This window comes from Mobula hypostoma, chromosome 15 (genome assembly GCF_963921235.1).
Source record: "Mobula hypostoma chromosome 15, sMobHyp1.1, whole genome shotgun sequence".
NCBI classification, from domain to species: domain Eukaryota; kingdom Metazoa; phylum Chordata; class Chondrichthyes; order Myliobatiformes; family Myliobatidae; genus Mobula; species Mobula hypostoma.
In genome coordinates, this window is record NC_086111.1 from 67,651,628 (window position 1) to 67,672,636 (window position 21,009).

Below are 21,009 nucleotides of genomic sequence, written 5' to 3' on the forward strand. Positions count from 1 at the left end.
CTGCTAAAGTAGGAAGGATAGTGCAGTGTCTATTCTCCAGAGGAAAAGGTCAGTTCCTTTAAACTGTTTTATTTCCGTCGTTGTGAATCCTGTGAATCGTTGTGAAGGTAGGTTCTGGCTGGGATCAGTAGTAACGTGATGCCTTCGAGGAATTCTTTACTTCGGGAAAGTCTCTCCTAATTGACTGTATAAATCTCTTGGACTTTCAAATTTACCATTCTAAGAACTGTGTTCGAATTTACCACTTTAAGAACTGTTTTCGCATTTACCCTTTTAAGAACTGTTCCAGAGTTGCCATATAGCAGTTACCTTCCGGTTAAGTTAGTCATTTAAATACATTTAGAGCAGAATTTAATAAATGTTTGTTTGTTTTTATAAAACCCGACTCGATTCTATATTCGTTGTTGCCAGTCAAGTGACAAATTAAAATGGTTGGTTACCAAGGAATCCTGCCTATGGCAGCTGGGGTGAAGGTGCTCAATAAAGCCCCCAGTCTACATTGAGTCTCACTGATGTAGAGAAGGCTATACTGGGAGCACTGGATATAGTAGATGACCCCTACAGACTCACAGCTGAAGTGCTGCCTCACATGGAAGGATTGTTTGGGGCCCTGAATGGTGGTGAGGGAGGAGTATTAAGAGGTCTGAAAGGTTGTGGAATCTGTTCAGATCAGTGGTGAATGAAGTTACCCACGCTGGTTCAGGAGCCTAACAACACACACAACATGCTGGAGGAGCTCAGCAGGTCAGGCAGCAATGAACAGATGTCAACATTTCGGGCCATGACCCTTCTTCAGGACTAAGTCACTTTGCAGTAAAGTGGACTTTTTCGTTCTAATCGTGTTCTTTCTTGTAAAAATCATGCATATCTGATGCTCAGTGCCTGTGATGCTGCTGCAGTTAAGTTTTTCACTGCAGCTGTGCACGCATGGCAATAAACTTGACTTTGACCTTGCAGATGGTGGAAGGGTCTTCAGAGAGGCAGGAGGTGAGTCACTTACTACGGGGTACCCAGTCTCTCACCTGCCCTTACAGGCCTCTGCTCCTGCTAAGCTGGCTTCTTCCCCTCTTCCACCAGGTTTCTGAACTGCCCATGAACCCATGAACACCACCTCAATATCTCTGCTCGCTTTTCGCACGACGTATTTTTTTAATATCTATTTACTATGATGATTTACGGCGGGGGGGCGCCACCGCAGGGTAGTGGTTTGCGAGACGCCATTACAGCTCTGGGCATTTGAATTGAGTTCAATTCCGGTGCCATCTGCAAGAAATTTGCACCTTCTCCCTATGACCATGTGGGTTTCCTCCAGGTGCTCTGGTTTCCTCCCACAGTCCAGAGACATACCAGTTAGTAGGTTAATTAGTCATTGTAAAAATTGTCCTGAGGTTAGGCTCGTGTTAACTAGGCGGGCTGCTGGATGGCACAGTTTGCTGGGCCAGAGGGCGTGCTTCGCACTGCATCTCCAAATAAATAAATAAACAAACAAGCAATATATTTTATGTATTGCACTGCACTGCCGCCACAAAGCAACAAAGTTCACGACATATGTTAGTGATAATGAACCTGATTCTGATTCTGAGAAGTAGGGAAACCATATAATCAGGATTTATGTACACAGCCAAAGTAATCAAACGGTTCAAAAGACTGAAGAATAGATTGCTTTGTGCAGTGTTCGCATTCTGGGAACGCTTTGCATACCTGACTGTGGCAGACTCCTACAGCACAATGCATTTCCCTTGGGCAGTGTCTGCAACTACACGACGTTTGACTGATATAGATATTGTTTGGTAAAATCGAGTAACCTTTGGGCTGTATAAGTCATCCAGGAAATAATTTGCACTTATCTGCAAGAGAGTAGTGAACTCAGCCCAAAACGTCACAAGCACATCCTTCCCCACCGTCAGTGGGGTCTACAGGAGACGATGCCTTAAGAAACTCAACATCTGCCATCTGGGCCATGTCATCTTCTCACAGCTATTGTTGGACGAGAAGTACAAAGGCCTGAAGTCCCATTCCAGTAGGTTCAAGAACATCTGCTTCCCTTAAACCATTCGCTTCCTGAACAAATTAGCACAACCCTAGCTACTACAGTTTGGCAACACGATGACCGCTTTGCACTAAAAGGTTCTGATTGTATTTGTTTGTGTGAAAATTGTGTATAATTTATTTTATTGTATGTTTTTCTTGCAAATGCTGCTTATTCAATGTGCTGCCTGTGATTCTGCTGCAAGTTTTCATTGCATTAGGGAACTGAATTGAATTGACTTTATTTCTTATATCCTTCACACACGAGGAGTAAAAATCCTTACATTACATTTTCACCTGAATGTTCAATTTATAGTAATTTGTAATAAATCGTATGTACAACAGGACAGTCAATATAGCTTAGAAATACAGTTGTGTCAGTGTGAATTAATCAGTCTGATGGCCTGGTGGAAGAAGCTGTCCCGGAGACTGTTGGTCCTGGCTTTTCTGCTGCGGTATTGTTTCCCGGATGGTAGCAGATGGAACAGTTTGTGGTTGGGGTGACTCGGGTCCCCAGTGGTCCTTCGGGCCCTTTTTATGCACCTGTCTCTGGGAAGTTCACATCTACAGATGCGCTGGGCTGTCCGCACCACTCTCTGCAGAGTCCTGCGATTGAGGGAAGTACAGTTCCCATACCAGGCAGCGAGGATGCTCTCAATTGTGTCCATGTAGAAAGTCCTTATGAGTATGTGGATGTACGTGTGGATCACAGAGTTACTTAAACCGTAGAGATTAGGGTTGTGCAGGTTGATTCAGGGACCTGGTGATTGTAGGAATGCAGCTGTTCTTGTGGAGTGGGACTTCAGGCTTCTGTACCTCCTGCCCAATGGTAGACGAGAAGAAAGCATGGCCTGGATTTAAAGAACATAGAACACAGAACAGTACAGCATAGTGTAGGCCCTTTGGCCCACAGTGTTGTGCTGACCTTTTAACTTATTCTAAGGTCAATCCAACACTTACCCCCCCCCCCATCCCTCCAAAACCCTCCACTTTTCTTTCACCTACGTGCCTCTCTAAGTCTCTTAAATATCCCTAGTGTATCTGCCTCTGTCAGCATCCCTGGCATGACATTCCTTGTGCCCACCACTCTCTGTGGAAATAAACTACCCCTGACCCCATACCTACCCCCACACGCTCCTCCAATCAATTTAAAATTGTACTCCCCATATATTAGCCATTTCTGCCCTGTGAAGATGTCTCTGGCTGTCCACTCTATCTGTGCCTCTTATCCTCTTGTACTCCTCTATCTAGTCACCTCTCATCCTCCTTCACACCAGAGAGAAGTGCCCTATCCTCACAAGGCATGCTCTCGAATCCAGGCAGCATTCTGGTAAATCTCCTCTAGGGTATATACCCTCCAACCTGATGGCATAATATTGATTTCTCTCTCTGGTGAACAATTCCGCCCCCCCCCCCTCCACCTCTATTCCCCACGCTGACCCACTTCTTCTCACCTGCCCATGACTTTCCCTGGATCCTCTCTTCCTGCTCCTTCTCCCATTGTCCACTCTCCTCTCCTGTCAAATTCTTTCTTCTCCAGCCCTTGACCTTTCCCACCTGCCTAGCTTCACCTATCACCTTCCAGCTAACCTCTTTCCCCTCTCCCCACCTTGTTATTTGGGCATCTTCCCCCTTCCTCTCAGTCCTGAAGAATGGTCTTGCCCAAAACATCGACTGGTTGCTCTTTTCCGTAGATACTGCCTGACATGCTGAATTTCTCCAGCTTTCTGTGTGTATTGTTCAACATTTTTCCTATAACGAGGTGACCAGAACTGAACACAAAATTCCAAGTGTAGTCTAACTAGAGTTTTATGGAACAGCAGTATTACCTCATTGCATTGATCTTATTTCCCCGACTAATGAAGGTCGACACACCATATGCCTTCTTAATCACCCCATCAACTTGAAACTGTGGGAAATAATGAACAACATTGTCAATGTGCAAATTGACCTACGGTTTCCACTGGGGACAAATCTCCAAAACCTGCTCTGTGATTGAATCTTTGCTTTTTATTTAAGCACCTGACTTTCCACCTGCCACTTAATAACTTGCTGAGTTAGCTCATTAATTAGCTGATAAACTTAGTTCAGAGAGTCCAATGATTAAGACGTGAATGTCCTTTACTGACTTGATAGAGCTTAGACCAAAGCCAATTAACACCAATAACAGCAACACCAGAATAGCAATGTTTTAATCTATTAAATCTGATTCCCATATGTTGTAAACACTTTCTACTTACTGTTAAACACGAGATGCTGGAAATCCAGAGCAACACATTCAAGATGCTGCAGGAACTCAGCAGGTCAGGCGCCATCAATGGAGGGGAATAAACAGTTGACATTTTGGGCCGAGAAGAGTCTATATAGAAGGTGCCTGACTTGTTCTTTCCTTCTGTATTTGTTTTCTCAATCTCCTCATGCTCTGAAATCTTTTTTTCCATCTGATCTGGGATCAGGAGACACGGCCTCAGAACAGGATGTCCCTTTAGAACAGAGACGAGGAGGAATTCCTTTTGCCACAGGGAGGTGAATCTGTGGAATTTATTGCCGCAGGTGGATGTGGAGGCCAAGTGAGTGGGTACATTTAAAGCAGAGGTTGATAAATTCTTGATTAGTCTGGGCGTCAAAGGTTATGGGGAGAAGACAAGAGAATGGAGTTGAGAAGGAAAATAGATTAGCCATGATGGGATGGCAGAGCAGACTCAATGGGCCGAATGGCCTAATTCTGCTCCCATGTCTTATTTGGCTTATAGTTGTATTTCCCTCTCTGCATCTGACTCGATCAAAGGCAGTGACAGATCAGCACTGAGAGGGATTTTGAAAATCTCGTTGAGTGCTGCCACAAGTACATCTCTGAAGACTTTGAAGAGGTTAAGAGGCCAGAGTGGGGAATAGAACCAGACGGAAGAGAGAGGGGTAAAATCACAGGAGGGAGAAATCGATGTTCATGCCGTCAGGTTGCACAGAATATGAAGTGTTGCTCCTCCAGCCTGAGAGTGGCCTCACTGAGGCAGAAGAGGAGGCCGTGCACCGATGTGCCTGGAACAGGAATGGGGCTTGGAATTAAAATGGCTGGCCACTGGGAAATTCCGCTTTGTGTAGATGGAGCGGAGGTGCTCAACGAAGCTGTCCCCCAGTTTAAGTCGGGTCTCGCCATTGTAGAGGAGGCCACATCGGGAACACGGGTTACAATAGACTACCCCAACAGGTTTGCTGGTGAAATGATGCCTCACCTGGAAGGACTGTTTGGGGTCTTACATGGAGGTGAGGGAGGAGATGACCTTTCTGTCACTTGCAGGAATACGTGCCAGGAGGGAGAGTATGGGGAGGGACGAATGGACAAGAAAATCAAAGAGGGAGCAAGTCCTGCGGAAAACAGGACGTGGCGAGGTAAAGACACATTTGGTGGTAGGATCCCATTGAAGCTGGCAGAAGTTGGAGGAACTCTATCCTTGTTAAGGCAGTGGGAAGATGGGGTGAGCACGGATGACAAGGAAATGGAGGAGATGCGGGTGAGCGCAACAATAACGGAGGAGGGAAGGAACCCCATTCTTTGAAGGAGAGGAAAGCCACATCCTAGGAACAGATATGGCAGAGACAAAACAACTGAGAAAAGGAAACAGCATTTTTACAGGAGAAAGGGTAGGAAGAGGTATAGTCAAGATAGCCGTGGGAATCAGTAGGCTTATAAAAGATGCCTCCCGAGATGGACAGCTTGCCTCCAGAGATGGAGACAGGAGAGAGAGGTGTCAGTAATGGACGGAGTGAATTTAAGGGAAGGTGGGAAGTTGGAGACAAAGTTGCTGAAAAGAGGGTTGTCCCTGTGAGGAGAGGTACGTACTGGGATGTGATTACCTCCTCCATACTTCAGAGTCCCTGTACCCAAAGCAGTGATCTCAGGAATGATCTGAATGGGAACTGTCCCCTGAGGCTGGTAGTACAGAGGCAGGAAGTGAATAAGGTTCTGATACCCCTGACATTTCCCCAGATGTGTGTTCAGGTCACAGGAAGGAAACCATTATTTCCTGTTGACTGCAGTGATCACCATGGAAACCACTAACTAAACCAGAAACTTTTGAATTTGTGGTAGATGCAGAAATATCATAGGTTTCCTGTTCAATCGCATCACATCCTGAGTAAAACTGATATGTGTCCATGTGACCAAACACCTCACTTTTAGTAAAACCAGAATTTAAGGCCTCCTTCTCTAGCTGGACTTTGGAGATGGTTACAGCAGCTGTAGTCAATTCCTTCCAACAAAGTATAAAGGACAAATTCGTAGATGTAAGATATTCTTCAGATGCCGGATATCTTGAGCAACACACATAAAATGCTGGAGGAACCCAGCAAGTCAGGCAGCATCAAGGAGAAGAATAAACAGTTGATATTTCAGACTGAGATGGTGACTATTCACTCCCCTCCATAAATCAAAGTTCAGAGTTAACTTATTTCAAAGTATGCATACATCAGCAGATACTACCATGAGATTATTTTCTTGCAGGCATTCACAGTAGAACAAAGAAATACAATAGAATTAATTTACACACTAACAAAGACTGACAAACAACCAATGTGCAAAAGACAATTGTGCAAATACAAAAGAAATCTTTACCTCCATACCCCCACACCCCCCACCACTTTGCAAAAGTCTTAGGCACCCTTGCTAAATACATGAGCCTAAGACTTTTGCACAGTACTGTAGATAAATAAATAATATTGAGAACATGAGTGTGGAGCTCGTGAAAGTGAGTCCATAGGTTGTGGAATCAGTCCATAGTTGAGGTGAGTGAAGTTACCTACGCCGGTTCAGGAGCCTGACTGTCCCTGAACCTGGTGGTGTGGGACCTAAAGCTTCCGTACCTCCTGCCTAATGTTGGCTTTGAGAAGAAACGATGGACTTGATGGTGGGGGTCTTTGATGATGGATGCTGTTTCCTTGTGGCAGTGCTCCTTGTAGGTGGGCTCAATGATCTCCGTGCTGTAATTGTTATATGGTTATATGATACAGTGGACGAGGCTATATCCAGCACTTATTGAAGTCTTTTCCATTCTTGGGCATGGTGCCTGCCTTGCTGAGTTCCTCTGGCATGTTGTGTGTTTTGCATAAAGAACAAACTTGCAATATTCTTAGAAACTTGACAAATTCTCAAGACACTTCTAGGCATATCATGCCAAATTGCAATTGTGCAAGAGAGGAAGGATTGCATTTTTCAGTGTCACCTTTTACAACCTCCGGACATCCTATGGCTAACTACAGCTTAATGAAGTAGTTTTTAAAATATTGTCACTGTTGTCAAGAAGGAAATATTACTGAGAAATTTGTGCATCTCCAAGTTCCCAGAAAGATCAATGTGGTAAGACCAGCTAACTCACTTTAGTAGTGCTGAGGAAGGGCTAAACACTGGATAGCGGGAAAACCACATTGCCTTTCCCTGAGTTTTGCCAAGGTCTCTTTTGACAGTCATCTGACTGGAGGTCACAGGACAAGAGTGAAAAGTGAAATATTCAAGGGGGATTGGAGGAGAAACTAACTTCTTCACTCAGATGTTGGTGCAAATGAGGAACAAGCTGCCAGTGGAACCATAAGACTACAAGTGCAACAGTGAACACTGGCAACGACTGAACCCAGGACAGAGGATTGGCAGACTCCCATGTAGAGACGGCAACAAGGGATTATAGCAACACACTCAAAATATGCTGGTGAAGGCAGCAGGCCGGGCAGCATCTCTAGGAAGAGGTACAGTCGACATTTTGGGCCGAGACCCTTCGTCAGAACTAACTGAAAGAAGAGATAGTAAGAGATTTGAAAGTGGGAGGGGGAGGGGGAGATCGGAAATGATAGGAGAAGACAAGAGGGGGAGGGATGGAGCCAAGAGCTGGACAGGTGATTGGCAAAAGGGATACGAGGCTGGAGAAGGGAAAGGATCATGGGATGGGAGGCCTAGGGAGAAAGAAAGGGGGAGGGGAGCCCAGAGGGTGGGCAAGGAGTTATAGTGAGAGGGACAGAGGGAGAAAAAAGAGATGGAAAAAAGGAAGAGAAAAAAAAATAAAAATAAATAAATAAGGGATGGAGTATGAAGGGGAGGAGGGGCATTAATGGAAGTTAGAGGTCAATGTTCATGCCATCAGGTTGGAGGCTACCCAGACGGAATATAAGGTGTTGTTCCTGCAACCTGAGTGTGGCTTCATCTTGACAGTAGAGGAGGCCGTGGATAGACATGTCAGAATGGGAATGGGATGTGGAATTAAAATGTGTGGCCACTGGGAGATCCTGTGGCCACTGGAATATATATAGGAATACCAACAGAGCATGCACGCGAGAGAAATAGAACATAGAACGTAGAAGGTTTGCAGCAAGGGAGCAGGAGTCTTTCTCCACCCAAGGACCCCATGATGAGTGCTAAACAGGAGTCCATATTAAATAATCATAGAATGCAGAGAACCCGTGCCAATCACAATTAACGTGAGAAGGTTAAACAGAAAGTGCAAGGGCTTAACGAACGAGATAAGGTGACACCTAGTAAATATAACTGCTTGAGAAAACTAGTAGCCCAACAGTCTACAGCTCACCGTAGAGGCCCACAGGGTTCATGACAATGAGACTATGAGACATAGGAGCAATATTCGGCCACTCGTCCCATCTAGTCCGTTCTGCCATTCGATCGTGACTGATTTATTTTCCCATCAACCCGATTCTGCTGCCTCCTCCCCATAATCTTTGGCGCTCTTAATATCTTTCATTGATTCTATTATGGTTCTTGGATTTATTGAGTATGCCCACAAGAAAATGAATCTCAGGATTGACATTTGTGTACTTTGATCTTTTGAACATTTTGAGTGGTGAGTGGAACATTTCCCAGACATATGAGCAAAGTGTGAGAGTGACAGTGTAGGAGAGGGACTGTACATTTTATTCAGACCATGCCTGACTCTCCCTGAAAACATTTAAGTCCACTCCCCTCCGCTTCTTAGTAAATTTCAATACTGCTTGCTATTGGCCAGAGATGTGGCTGTGAGCTTCAATATTTTTGTAATTGGCAACAGACTAAGATGCGATACATAATGCCCAGCACCACACAGGACGTGCCCTCTTCTCACTACCACCATCGGGGAGGAAGTACAGGAGCCTGAAGACACATACTCAAAATTTTAGGAACAGCATCTTCACCTCCACCAGCAGTTTTCTGAACAGACAATGAACCCATGAGCACTACCTCAGAATCCGGCATATGTTGCAAGATATATTGTTTTGCGGAACCAGTACATTTGAATGCACAATAAAAGCACTAAAATTGCAGCACCGGGGCCCATATACAAACTTGACTCGTTAGCTAACTCCGCTAACAGCCACGTGAGTCAGCAGTGAGAAGGCCCTCTTTCATAAGCAACACACGTCCAGGGTCTGTATGATTTGGGGTTCAACCAAACTGGAACGTCGGGATGTTCCAATGAGAAGACATTGATTGTAGCGAATGCTGTGTAAATACTGCTCCATGCAAAGCTAGCGTCCTCCAGAAAATTAACAGATTGTACAGTGGCATGAAATTATAAAGAAACATATTTACCAAATTTACAGATACAGAAAAAAAGAAAAAAAGAAAAGAGCCCCTTACAGTTAAACCAGTCCAATGTGCACATAAACATTGGAGCTCATCTCTGGAGTGGATCACTTTACTCATGTGTGAAAATCACAGTCTGCATGAAGGCTTTTACAGAAAACTGCTAAAATTAAAATACCTCACAGCGTATCAGTAGAAATATTATCTAGGGCATCACATCAAACTCCTGAGGCTGTCATGCTTTCTTTGTGATTGCATCAATATGTTGGGCCCAGGATAGATCTTCAGAGATGTCGACACCCGGGATCTTGAAATTGCTCACCCTTCCCACCGCTGATCCCTTAATGACAACTGATATGTGTTACCATGACTTCCCTTCCTAAAGTCTTACTGACGTTGAGTGCAAGGTTTTGTTTGTTGCAACAGCACGCAACCAGCTGATCTATCTCACTCCCGTACACCTCCTCGCCACCATCTGATATTCCGCCAACAGTAGCCGTATCATCGGCAAACTTATAGGTGGCGTTTGAGCTGTGCCTCATGTTCGTGAGTGTAGAGAGGGTCGAGAAGTGGGCTAAGCATCTGTTCTTGAGTTTTGCCATTGTTGATTGTCAGCAAGGAAATGTAATTTCCAAGTTGCACTGACTGTGGTCTCCTGATAAGGAAGTTAAAAATCCTGTTGCAGGGGGAGGTACAGAGGTCCAGATTTTTGAACTTGTCGATTATAACTGAGGTATGATGGTGTTGAATGCTGAGCTGTAATCAATAAACAGCAGCCTAACATAGAGCCAGGTGAACCAAGGCCAGGAAATTGCACCCGCTCTAGACCTATTGTGACCATAGACAAACTGCAGCAGGTCCAGATCCTTGCTAGGGCAGGAGTTGATTCTGGCCATGACCAACCTCTCAAAGCACCTCATCACAGCTGAGGTGAGTGTCACTGCACAATAATTGCTGAGACACTTGCACTGTTCTTCCTGGGCAATAGTACAATTGTCGCCCTTTTGAAGCAGGTGGGAACCACCGACTGCAGCAGTGAGAGATTGACCATGTCCTTGAAAACTCCAGCCAGTTGCTTGGAGCTACCAGCTGCACCATCAGGGCCTGACACCTTGCAGGGGTCCACCATCTTGAAAGATGCACTAGCGTCAGCATCCGAGATGGAGATCACAGAGTCAGCAGGTGCTGCAGAGATTCGCACAGGTGGTAGTTTTCTTCTCCAAGCATGCATAAAAGGCATTGAGCCCATCTGGGGGGTGAAGCATCATGATGTAAGAAGTATTGGCCTATAGACCCTGCCAGGTCTGGTGTACATCTGGTCCCATCTCTAAGCTCAATCAGAGTTGTTTTCTCACTCTTAACATAGCCTTCCTTAGGTCAGACCTGGTCCTCTTATATAGTTCTGGATCATCGGAACTGAATTCCACAGATATAGCCCTCAGTAGACTATGAATTTCTTGGTTCATTAATGGCTTTTGGTTTGGGTACGTCCAGTATATTCTCGTCCACACACTCATCCGCACACGTCTTTATGAAGTCGGAGACAACTGTGGCGTACTCATTCAGATTCAAATGTGAATTCCTGAGGATCGTCCAGTCCACTGACCCAGAGCAGAACCTCACTATTTTGGTCTCATTTTGCACCATTTATCTACTTATTTTTCTTATTTTAATTTATAAGATATTTTATGTATTGCTCGATACTGCTGCCGCAAAGCAATAAATTTCATGATGTATGTCAGTGATCATAAACCTGTTTCTGATTCTGAAGGTATGCAGTGTTCTTTGTTGTAAAAACTACTGCCTTGTGTAGAAAGGCTGTGGCTTCTAACCCAACCCTAAAGACTAAGCACAAGTATCAAGCCAGTCGATCCAAGTGAAATATTGTGGGAGTGCTGCATTGTTGGAGAGGTGCCGTTGTATAGATGTTAAGCCAATGCCTGGTCTCTCAGATGGGTGTGTGAAATGTCAATAGACAATAGACAGTAGGTGCAGGAGTAGGTCATTCGGCCCTTCGAGCCAGCACCACCATACACTGTGATCATGGCTGATCATCCACAATCAGTATCCAGTTCCTGCCTTATCCCCATAACCTTTGATTCCGCCATCTTTAAGAGCTCTATCCATCTCTTTCTTGAAAGCATCCAGAGACTTGGCCTCCACAGCCTTCTGGGGCAGAGCATTCCACATATCCACCACTCTCTGGGTGAAAAAGTATTTCCTCAACTCCGTTCTAAATGGCCTACCCCTAATTCTTAAACTGTGGCCTCTGGTTCTGGGACTCACCCATCAGTGGGAACATGTTTCCTGCCTCCAGCGTGTCCAATCCCTTAATAATCTTGTGTCCTGTGGTGTAAACAGAACAGGGACACTCACTTAGACAATCCTTCTCTATCCTTTGACCAGCCTCACCAAAGCAGACCACGTGGTTACTATCATTGTGTTATTAAAAGCTCAATCAAAAGCCAGAGGAAGAATATTATAGAGTCATAGACTACTTCAGCCTGTTTACAAGGCATTGTTCAGACCACACTTGGCGTATTGTGAGCAGTTTTTTGCCCCTATCTAAGAAAGGATGTGCTGGCATTGGAGAGAGTCCAGAGGAGGTTCACGAGAATTATTCTGGGGAATGAAAGGGTTATCATGCCAGGAGCATTTGATGCTCTGGGCCTGTACTCGCTGGAGTTTACAAGAATGAGGGTGAGGGGGAGTTCATTGAATCGTGTTGAAATTGAAAGGGCTAGATAGAGTGGATAGAGAGAGGATGTTTCCTACAGTGGGGGAGTTTAGGATCAGATGGCACAACCTCAGAATACAAGGACGTCCATTTAGAACAGAGATTAGGAGGAGTTTCTCTATTCAGAGGGTGGTGAATCTGTGCAATTCATTGTCACAGATGACCTTGGAGGCCAAGTCATTAAGTATATTTAAAACAGAGATTGATAGGCTCTTGATTTATAAGGGTGTCGAAGGTTATAGAGGAAAGACAGGAGAACGGGGTTGAGAGGCATAATAATTCAGCCATGATGGAATGGTGCAGCAGACTTGATGGAATGAATGGCCTCATTCCGCTCCTATGCCTTATGGTCTTAAGGCCAACTCATCCATGCTGACAATGGTGCTAGCATAGCTAGAACCTTTTGCCCATATTTGTCCCAGATCCCTCTGAAGTCTTCCTATTCACGTCCTTATCCAAATGTCTTTTAAATGCTGTTATTGGACCTGCATCTGGAATTTGAGGCCTAGTGTTCAGGGTTCCTTATCATTAGTGAGTCCGGTATTAGAGGCCTAGTGTGCAGGTTCCAAGTCATCAGAGAGTCTGGTGTTTGAGGCCTTGTATTAAGGTTCCCGCTCATCAAAGCAGATATCCCACCTCTCCCGGAAGTTCCAGGAGTCTCCCGCATATTAATAGCGGCTCCCTGATGCCCGCAAATTATATACAATATCACGGAAATCAATTTTTTTGAGAGCGAGCGAGCGAGAGAAAGCAAGAGCACGCAAGCGAGAGAGCAAGAGAGAAAGCAAGCGAGAGAGCGAGCACGAGAGCAACCACGAGAGAGAGAGAGAGAGAGAGCGTACACGAGCGAGAGCGCGCTATAGCAGACTGTTCCAAAAAAAGAAAATATAAAACGTACATCTCCCCAGACTACACTAAAGTGTACCTCTGCCTAATAGGGGTCAAAAATAATGACAGTGTTGCTCGCTGCACTGTTTGCAACAGTGACTTTTCTATTGCCCATGGTGGGTTAAGACTGTAAAAGGCGTGTTGAGGTGAGTTTAACAGGTGTCATTTGTTCATTAGCATAGCTAACGTTATTTAAACTAGCTGGCTAGCTGCTAAGGAGCTACTCTATTGCAAACATCCCACCTCTCTTGGAAGTTCCGGGAGTCTCCCGCAAATTGATGATGCTCCCTCCCTGAAATGAGTTTTTTCAGGGTGGGATGTCTGTCAAAGGGTCCGGTATTTGAGGCCTAGTGTTCAGGGTTTGGTCATCAGAGAGTCCGGTGTTCAAGGCCTAGTGTTGTAGTCTTCATTTGTCCAATTGTTGTTGTCGATGAAGCCTGGAATCGACACTGAAGATTGAAGCCTGAAGGCCAACCATAATTCTGGAAGTCATGGCCAAAGACTGGAGTTCTAGGTCTACTGTGAGTCCACTGAGAGCTCGAAGCCCAGTGTATGTGAATCTGTGAGTCCTCTGGAGCCTGGAGGTAGCCTGTCCTAGTATTTTCGCATGCGTGGGTGGGAGGGATGGACAATTTTTTTTTGTTGTTGCTCTGTTGTGTTGTCTTCTCTGTTGTTTTGCCAAACATTGTGGGCATGCTTTGTTGATGCAGGAATGTGCGGGCTATTAGGTTGTGTTTAGGGTTGCCAACTTTCTCACTCCCAATTAAGGGTCAAAAGTAGCAGTCAAATACAGGACACATGTTGTAACATGAGCATTATTACTAAGTTAATACTAACTAGGATAATGGGGGGTTTATTTCCGTTCTTTTTACTTCCGGTGGGCTTTTGTATATAGTGTGCCTGCCATGCTGTACAGGTTGTGAAAAGCCTCTGTATATACATAACGGTTTTGAAGTTCGAGATAAAGTTGTTTCTTGGGCATGAAGTTGTCAGGTGTGACTTTTTCAAAGTAGAAGTTACCACATATTTTTGGCGATGAGGTGAACTGGTTTTGTGAACGTATCGGCCCATTTTTTGAACGGGAGCTTCGCGTTTCAGGTGGCTACATTTGGAACTATCGGTGAATTTCTGGAAGGAAGCGAGGACTGGCCGGAGAATGAGGAAAGGCTGGGACACTTTTTCTGTGCTAATGGAATTACTGAGGAGGCTAAGAAGTGCTCTATTCTCCTGAGTGTGTGTGGGGTGAAGACTTACAAGCTAATAAGGAATTTAGCCGCACCACGGAAACCGGGGGGACATTCCATATAACGAACTGGTCAAGCTCGTGGGGAACCACTACAATCCGAAACCTTCTGTGATGGTCCAATAGTGTAAGTTTCACAGCCGTTTCAGGAAGCCAAGTCAGTCTGTGGCCAATTTTGTGGCCGAACTTCGGCAGTTGTCGGAGCATTGTGATTTCGGAGCGGTGTTGGAAGACATGCTCCGTGATAGATTAGTATGCGGCATTAATAATGACGACATACAACACCATCTGTTAGGGGAAACCTCACCGTTGACTTTCAAGAAAGCCTTAGAGATTGCCTAGGGCATGGAGATGGCTGCTGATAATGTCAAGGATATCCAGAAAGGACATAGGGGGGTCACAGTCAGCGTCAGTGCACCAAGTCAGGAGGGAGACTGGTAAACAGGCAAAGCGGGTGGAATGTTTCCGGTGTGGAGGGATGCACTATGCAAATGATTGCAAATTCAAAGACACTGTCTGCCATGCTTGTAGCAAAAAGGGACATTTAGCTAAAAAGTGCAGAAGTTCAAAGGGTAAGATTAAGCCTGGGTAGGGGAAAGCTCTACAGACTCAGGCAGCCACACACCATCTAGAAGAATCAGATGAAGAGGCAGGTTGTGCCTACAACATGTTTGCAGTGGAAACAGATGAGGAACCACCTGAACCATATTATGCCACAGTCACTGTCAGGGGAAAGGACATTAAGTTTGAGATTGATTCAGGGGCTACTGCATTGGTCATTAGTGAGGAGACCTACAGGAGAACAAGGGGGTCCAACCTGCCTCCCATTAGACCGTCAAAACTCAAACTTAGGACCTATACGGGGCAGCCCATACCTCATTTAGGGGTGTTATATGTGGACACCTCAGTCAGGGGTCAGAAGGCTGAAGCCAGGCTAGTGATAGCTAAGGGCAGGGTGCCCAGTCTTTTGGGTCGCAATTGGCTTTGCAAAATCCGGCTAAACTGGCATGAAATTAAGTATGCACACACGATGGAGGACATTCTGCAGCAGTACAGTGATGTTTTCAGGGACGAGCTAGGAACACTGCAGGGCATGATAGTGAAACTCCATGTCGACCCTGAGGCTACACCACATTGTTTTAAGCCCATGAAAGGCAAAGTCGAGGAGGAGCTGGAAAGTTTGCAGAGGCTGGGCATTATTGAGCCCATCCAGTTTTTAAGGTGGGCGGCTTCCATTGTTCCAGTTTTCAACGTGCGCATACGTGACGTGCGCATGCATGTACGTGCCAATTTTTTTCTACAAATCAGTTTTGGCTTAATCTTCCCGATTCTGATACACTGGAACATACATTATTTCTACTTTATATAGGCTGTGTATTTATCATATCATTCCTGCTTTTACTATATGTTAGTGTTATTTTAGGTTTTATGTGTTATTGGTATGATCTGGTAGGTTTTTTTTGGGTTTGGGAACGCTCAAAAATTTTTCCCATATAAATTAATGGTAATTGCTTCTGCGCTTTACGCCATTTTGGCTTACGAACGGTTTCATAGGAACACTCTACCTTAGTGGGGAAAATACGGGACAAGGGCGGTCCCGTATGGGACAAACCAATTTAGCCAAATATACGGGATGTCCGGGCTAATATGGGACAGTTGGCAACCCTAGTTGTGTTGATTGTTAATGCAAATGACATGGTTCTGTATCTGTTTCGATGAACACATGATAAGTAACAATGAGTCTGAGTCTGTGTCAGCTGCTTCCTCTGGCCACTCATTTCATACACTCACCACCCTCTGCCTGAAGATGTTGTTCCTCAGATCCTTTTCAAATGTTCCCCTCTCTCCTCTTGAAACCATGCCCTCTAGTTTTCAGTTCCCCAAGAAAAGGGCAATGTGCTCTCACCCTCTCTATACCCCTCAGGATTTTCTACGTCTCCATTATGTCATTCCAAGGAATAAAGTCTTTGCCTGCCCAACTTCTCCCGATAACCCAGGCCCTCGAGACCTGTCAGCATCATTGTAAATCTTCCCTGCACTCTTTTCAGTTTAACCACATCCTTCAAGTAACAAGATGACCAAATCTTTCGCACTACTCCAAGTACGGTCTCACCAACGCGTTGTACAGCTGCAACACAATGTTCTAACTCCTACATGGAAGAAGACTCATAAAGTCATAGAAAAGTACAGCACAGAAACAGGCCCTTTGGCCCATCTAGTCCATGTTGAAACTATTTAAACAGCCTACTGCCATCGACCTGCACCTTAACCTTAGCCCTCCATGCCCCTACCATCCATACACCTAAGCAAATTTCTCCTAAACTTTGAAATCAAACTTGCTTGCACCACTTGTGCTGGCAGCTCATTCCACACTCTTACGACCCTTTGAGTGAAGAAATTTCCGCTCATGTTCCCTTTAACTTTTCACCTTTCACCCTTAACCCTCTAGCTGTAGTCCCACCCAACTTCAATGAAAAAGACCTGCTTGCATTTACCCTATCTATACCCCGCATAATTTTGTATACCTATATCAAATCTCCCCTCAGTCTTCTACCTTCTAAGGAATAAAGTCCTAAACTATTCAATCTTCCCTTTTAATGGCTAATTTAAGGGGCATAATTTTAAGGTGATTGGAGGAAATATAGGGGGGACGTTTTTTACACAGATAATGCTGGGTGCGTGGAACACCCTGCCAGGGGTGTTGGTAGAGGCAGATACATTATGGGTTTTAAGAAACTCTTAGATAGGCATGTGGATGATAGAGAATTGGAGGGCGACGTGGAAAGGGTTAGATTGACCTTGGAATAGGTTAAAGGGTCAACATGATATCATGGACCGAAGGGCCTGTAATGTGAAGTTCTGTTCTATGTTCTATACTCATTGGCCTGACTGATGATGGTCATAGAACATAGAATAGTACAGCACAATACAGACCCTTCGGCCCACAATGTTGTGCCGACCCTCAAACCCTGCCATTGTGCCAAATGCCTTCCTCACTACATTCAGTGGATTACTTAGCCGTCCTCTATATGTCTGTCTGTTTCACAACACTCCCCTGGGCACGACCTCTGACTATATAATCCTACCCTGGTCTGACTTCCCAAAGCACAACAATGCTTTTATCCTAATTGAAAGCCATTTGCCAATTCTTGGCCGAATTACGTCGGGTTAGAACGGTCTGAAGTCCAACAGTCTCATAGAAAACAGAGAGGTGGAATAAATGGGTCCTTGGAAAGAAGTAACTAGTGGGATAGTTGTTGGCCTGTTCTCTGTTGACATTAATGATGTGGGGGAAGGAACAGTGTGTAACGTTTCCAGGTTTGCTGATGAAACAAAAATAGGTTGAGGGTCATGTTGTGATAAGGACTCATGTGATTCTGCAATGGGCTGGTGCAGCAGTCTAAAAACTGGCAAGTGGAGTTTAGTGTGGGGGTGGGGTATGAGGTCATGGTTTCCAGTGGCGATTGTCTATTTTATCCGACGATGACACAACCTGTGCAGGAGAGTTCTTAAAGTGGAAAAGCCGTTGCACTGGGGAAGTTCCACTCTCTCAACCTCAGAAGTCCAGGTCCAGTGGTACGAACAAGAATCACAAACTGGGGTTTTCCTTGGCTACAGTGGATGGCTGTAACATCTGTGCTTTATCATGCCCTTGGCTCTCCATGGAGCGTTGCAGTACATACCACCTTCCTGGCCATTGGATCTCACTGTAGATCTCATCCCCCCCAGACCACCAGAGCTGGTTTCGCATGCCGGGACAGGCATATGAGGCCCACCAGCTACCCTCACCTGGTTTAGATAGTAAGAGATTTGAAAGTGTCCTCTACCTTCTTCAGCCTCGTATCCCTTTTGCCAATCACCTGTCCAGCTCTTGGCTCCATCCCTCCCCCTCCTGTCTTCTCCTATCATTTCGGATCTCCCCCTCCCCCTCCCACTTTCAAATCTCTTACTAGCTCTTCTTTCAGTTAGTCCTGACGAAGGGACTCAGCCCGGAACGTCGACTGTAACCGCTTCCTATGGATGCTGCCTGGCCCGCTGCGTTCACCAGCATTTTTTTATGCATGTTGCCTGAATTTCCAGCATCTGCAGATTTCCTCGTGTTTGCGTTTTGTAGACCCGTAACATTACTTTGTGGCTCTTGAATTCAATCCCCTGACTAATGAAGGCCAACACACCATATGTCTTCTTAATAACCCTACCAACCAGTGCGACAGCTTTGAGGGATTTATGGACGTGGACCCCAAGGTCCCTGTGTTCCTCCACTCTGCTATAGCTCCTGCCATGAACCCTGTAGTCTACCTTCAAGTTCAACCACTGAAGGTAAATCACTTCATACACTTCCTGGTTAACTCTCTACCACCTCCATTTCTGCTCCTATTTTAATGTGTTCCTGTATCTATGGGATCATGCTGTGCCCAGTTTGACTGCCACCTGGCAGCCATTGCTCTTCAGAGGATCGTTCCCGCCTGCTTTGTGATATCTTATTTACTTCGCAGAACAGGTCCGGCCCTTCCGACCTAACGAGCCACACCGCCCAGCAGCCCGGACCAATCACAGGATGATTTACAATGATCAGTTAACCTACCAGCCGTTACGTCTTTGGAGTGTGGGAGGAAACCGGAGCATCCGGAGGAGACCCACGCACTTTGTGGGGAGGACGTACAAGCTCCTCACTGGCAGCACCAGAGTTGACCTTTGATCCCGGGAAAGGCCCGAGCTGTAACAGCGCCACGCGAACTGCTACGCTACCGCGGCGTGTTGAAAGAGATGAGAGCGAGGCAACAGAAGTGCAACTCTTGGTCATCGGCGCCTGGCAGTAGGTTATTGAAAGTAAACATTTGTACATTTCTCATGTCCTGCGAGGGTAAGTACAATGTTTTCTATTAAAGTTAGTCACCCTGGCTGAAGCAGTTTCACCATTACTGTATCTGTGACTGAATTAGGAAACTGGCCTAACATGGAGAAACCGCGGACAGGCAGTATGGCGGGGGTGGGGGGGGGGATGCAGGGAAAGCTGAAATCTTAGTGTGTTCTCTGACTAAACATGGTCACCAGGGACTGGTGCTTGGAGTCCTGACTCATGACCGAATACATTCTGTCAGTAGCAGAAGCTGTATAGGCTGACACTTCTGTAAAGCAGACTCTGGGCTCTGATCCCCATGGTGGAAAGGTTTGGTAAACTTCTTCTTCAGTTCTAACCCGAAGCCGGGGAGCCAGGGTCCGACATCGTTTCTACACCTTGGTATGATTTCCGTGGACTCTGGCTGAACTTGTGCTTGGGATAGTTGGGAGAGTGCCAGTCTGGCGTGGATCCTGTCCTCTCCTGCCACTTAGTCTGGGCAAGAACAAAAGGCCACGAAGAGGAACTTAAACAAACACACACTTGTACACAGGAATGCACACAAAATGTCCTTAACATTTTAAAGGAATACGGGAGGGGGGGGTGCTCTCTCTATCTGCCCCCCCCCGACTACCTCTTCCTCTCCCCCCTCACGCTCCTACCCCATCCGCTCCCTTGTTTCTTCATTTAGCTCAGCCGCAGTTTTGGGCAAAGGCCAAATAATACTGGATAAATAAAAACAGAAGGTGATGAGAACACTGAGCAAGACAGGCAGTGGCTGCGGGAGGAGAAGCTGGGTTAAAGTTTCACATCGAAGACCGGGAAGGACCTCACTTTTAGCTGAGCAGAGTGCATAGAAAAGTACTGCACCTGTACGGTGTCGGTAAATACGGGGAGAGGCCCTGAAAGAGTGGACAGCCTGTGCCTGTTTAATACGAGGGGGCACAATTTTAAAGTGACTGGGGCGGGGGGATGTCAGAGGTAAGTATTTTACACAAAATGCTGGGTGCATGAAACATGCTGCCCAGGAGGGTGGGAGAGGCAGGTACGTTAGGGGATTTAAGAAACCCTTAGATAGGCTCATGGATGATAGAAAAATGGAAGGCTGTGTGAGAAGGAAGCGTTAGATTAGCCTTGGGGGTCATTTAAAAGAGTTGTCGGTTAAGGTTGTGTACTGTGCTGTACCGTTCTATAAAAACTCAATGCATAGGAGCAGGGTCAGGCCATTCGGCTCCTTTACTCCATGGGTGAGTGAGTGATTAACCCTCTCAATCCCATCCTCCTGCCCTCTTCCCGTAATCTTTGATACCCTTAGGTATGGGGCCGAAAACTGCCCAGAATACTCCAAGTGCGATCTGACCAATGCCTTATAAAGTTTCAGCGTTACATCCTTGCTTTATACTCTAGCCCTCTCAAAATGAACTTGCATTTTCCTTCCTTACACCAGCTAAACTTGCATGTTAACCTTTAGGGAACCCTGCACAAGGACTTTTTGCACCTCTGATTTCTGAATTTGCTCCCCATTTAGAAAATAGTCTACGCCTTTATTCCTTCTACCAAAATGCTCGACCATACACATCCCTACACTGTATTCCATCTGCCACTTCTTGGTCCATTCTCCTAACCTGTCTAGGTCTTTCTGCTTCCTCAACATTACCAGCCCCTTCACCCATCTTTGTATCATCCGCTGTCTAGGTCACAAAGCCCTCAATTCT

The 21,009-nt window shown here is 45.7% G+C and overlaps 1 long non-coding RNA gene across 1 annotated transcript; it reads right to left on the reverse strand.

The window, feature by feature from the left end:
- Positions 1-2,341: 2,341 nt before the first annotated feature.
- Positions 2,342-19,175, reverse strand: LOC134357125 (uncharacterized). The gene is made up of 3 exons (XR_010020520.1): positions 19,040-19,175; positions 3,858-3,937; positions 2,342-2,879 (listed from the first exon to the last, which is right to left on the reverse strand). It is a non-coding gene; the product is annotated as an uncharacterized LOC134357125 (long non-coding RNA).
- Positions 19,176-21,009: the final 1,834 nt, after the last annotated feature.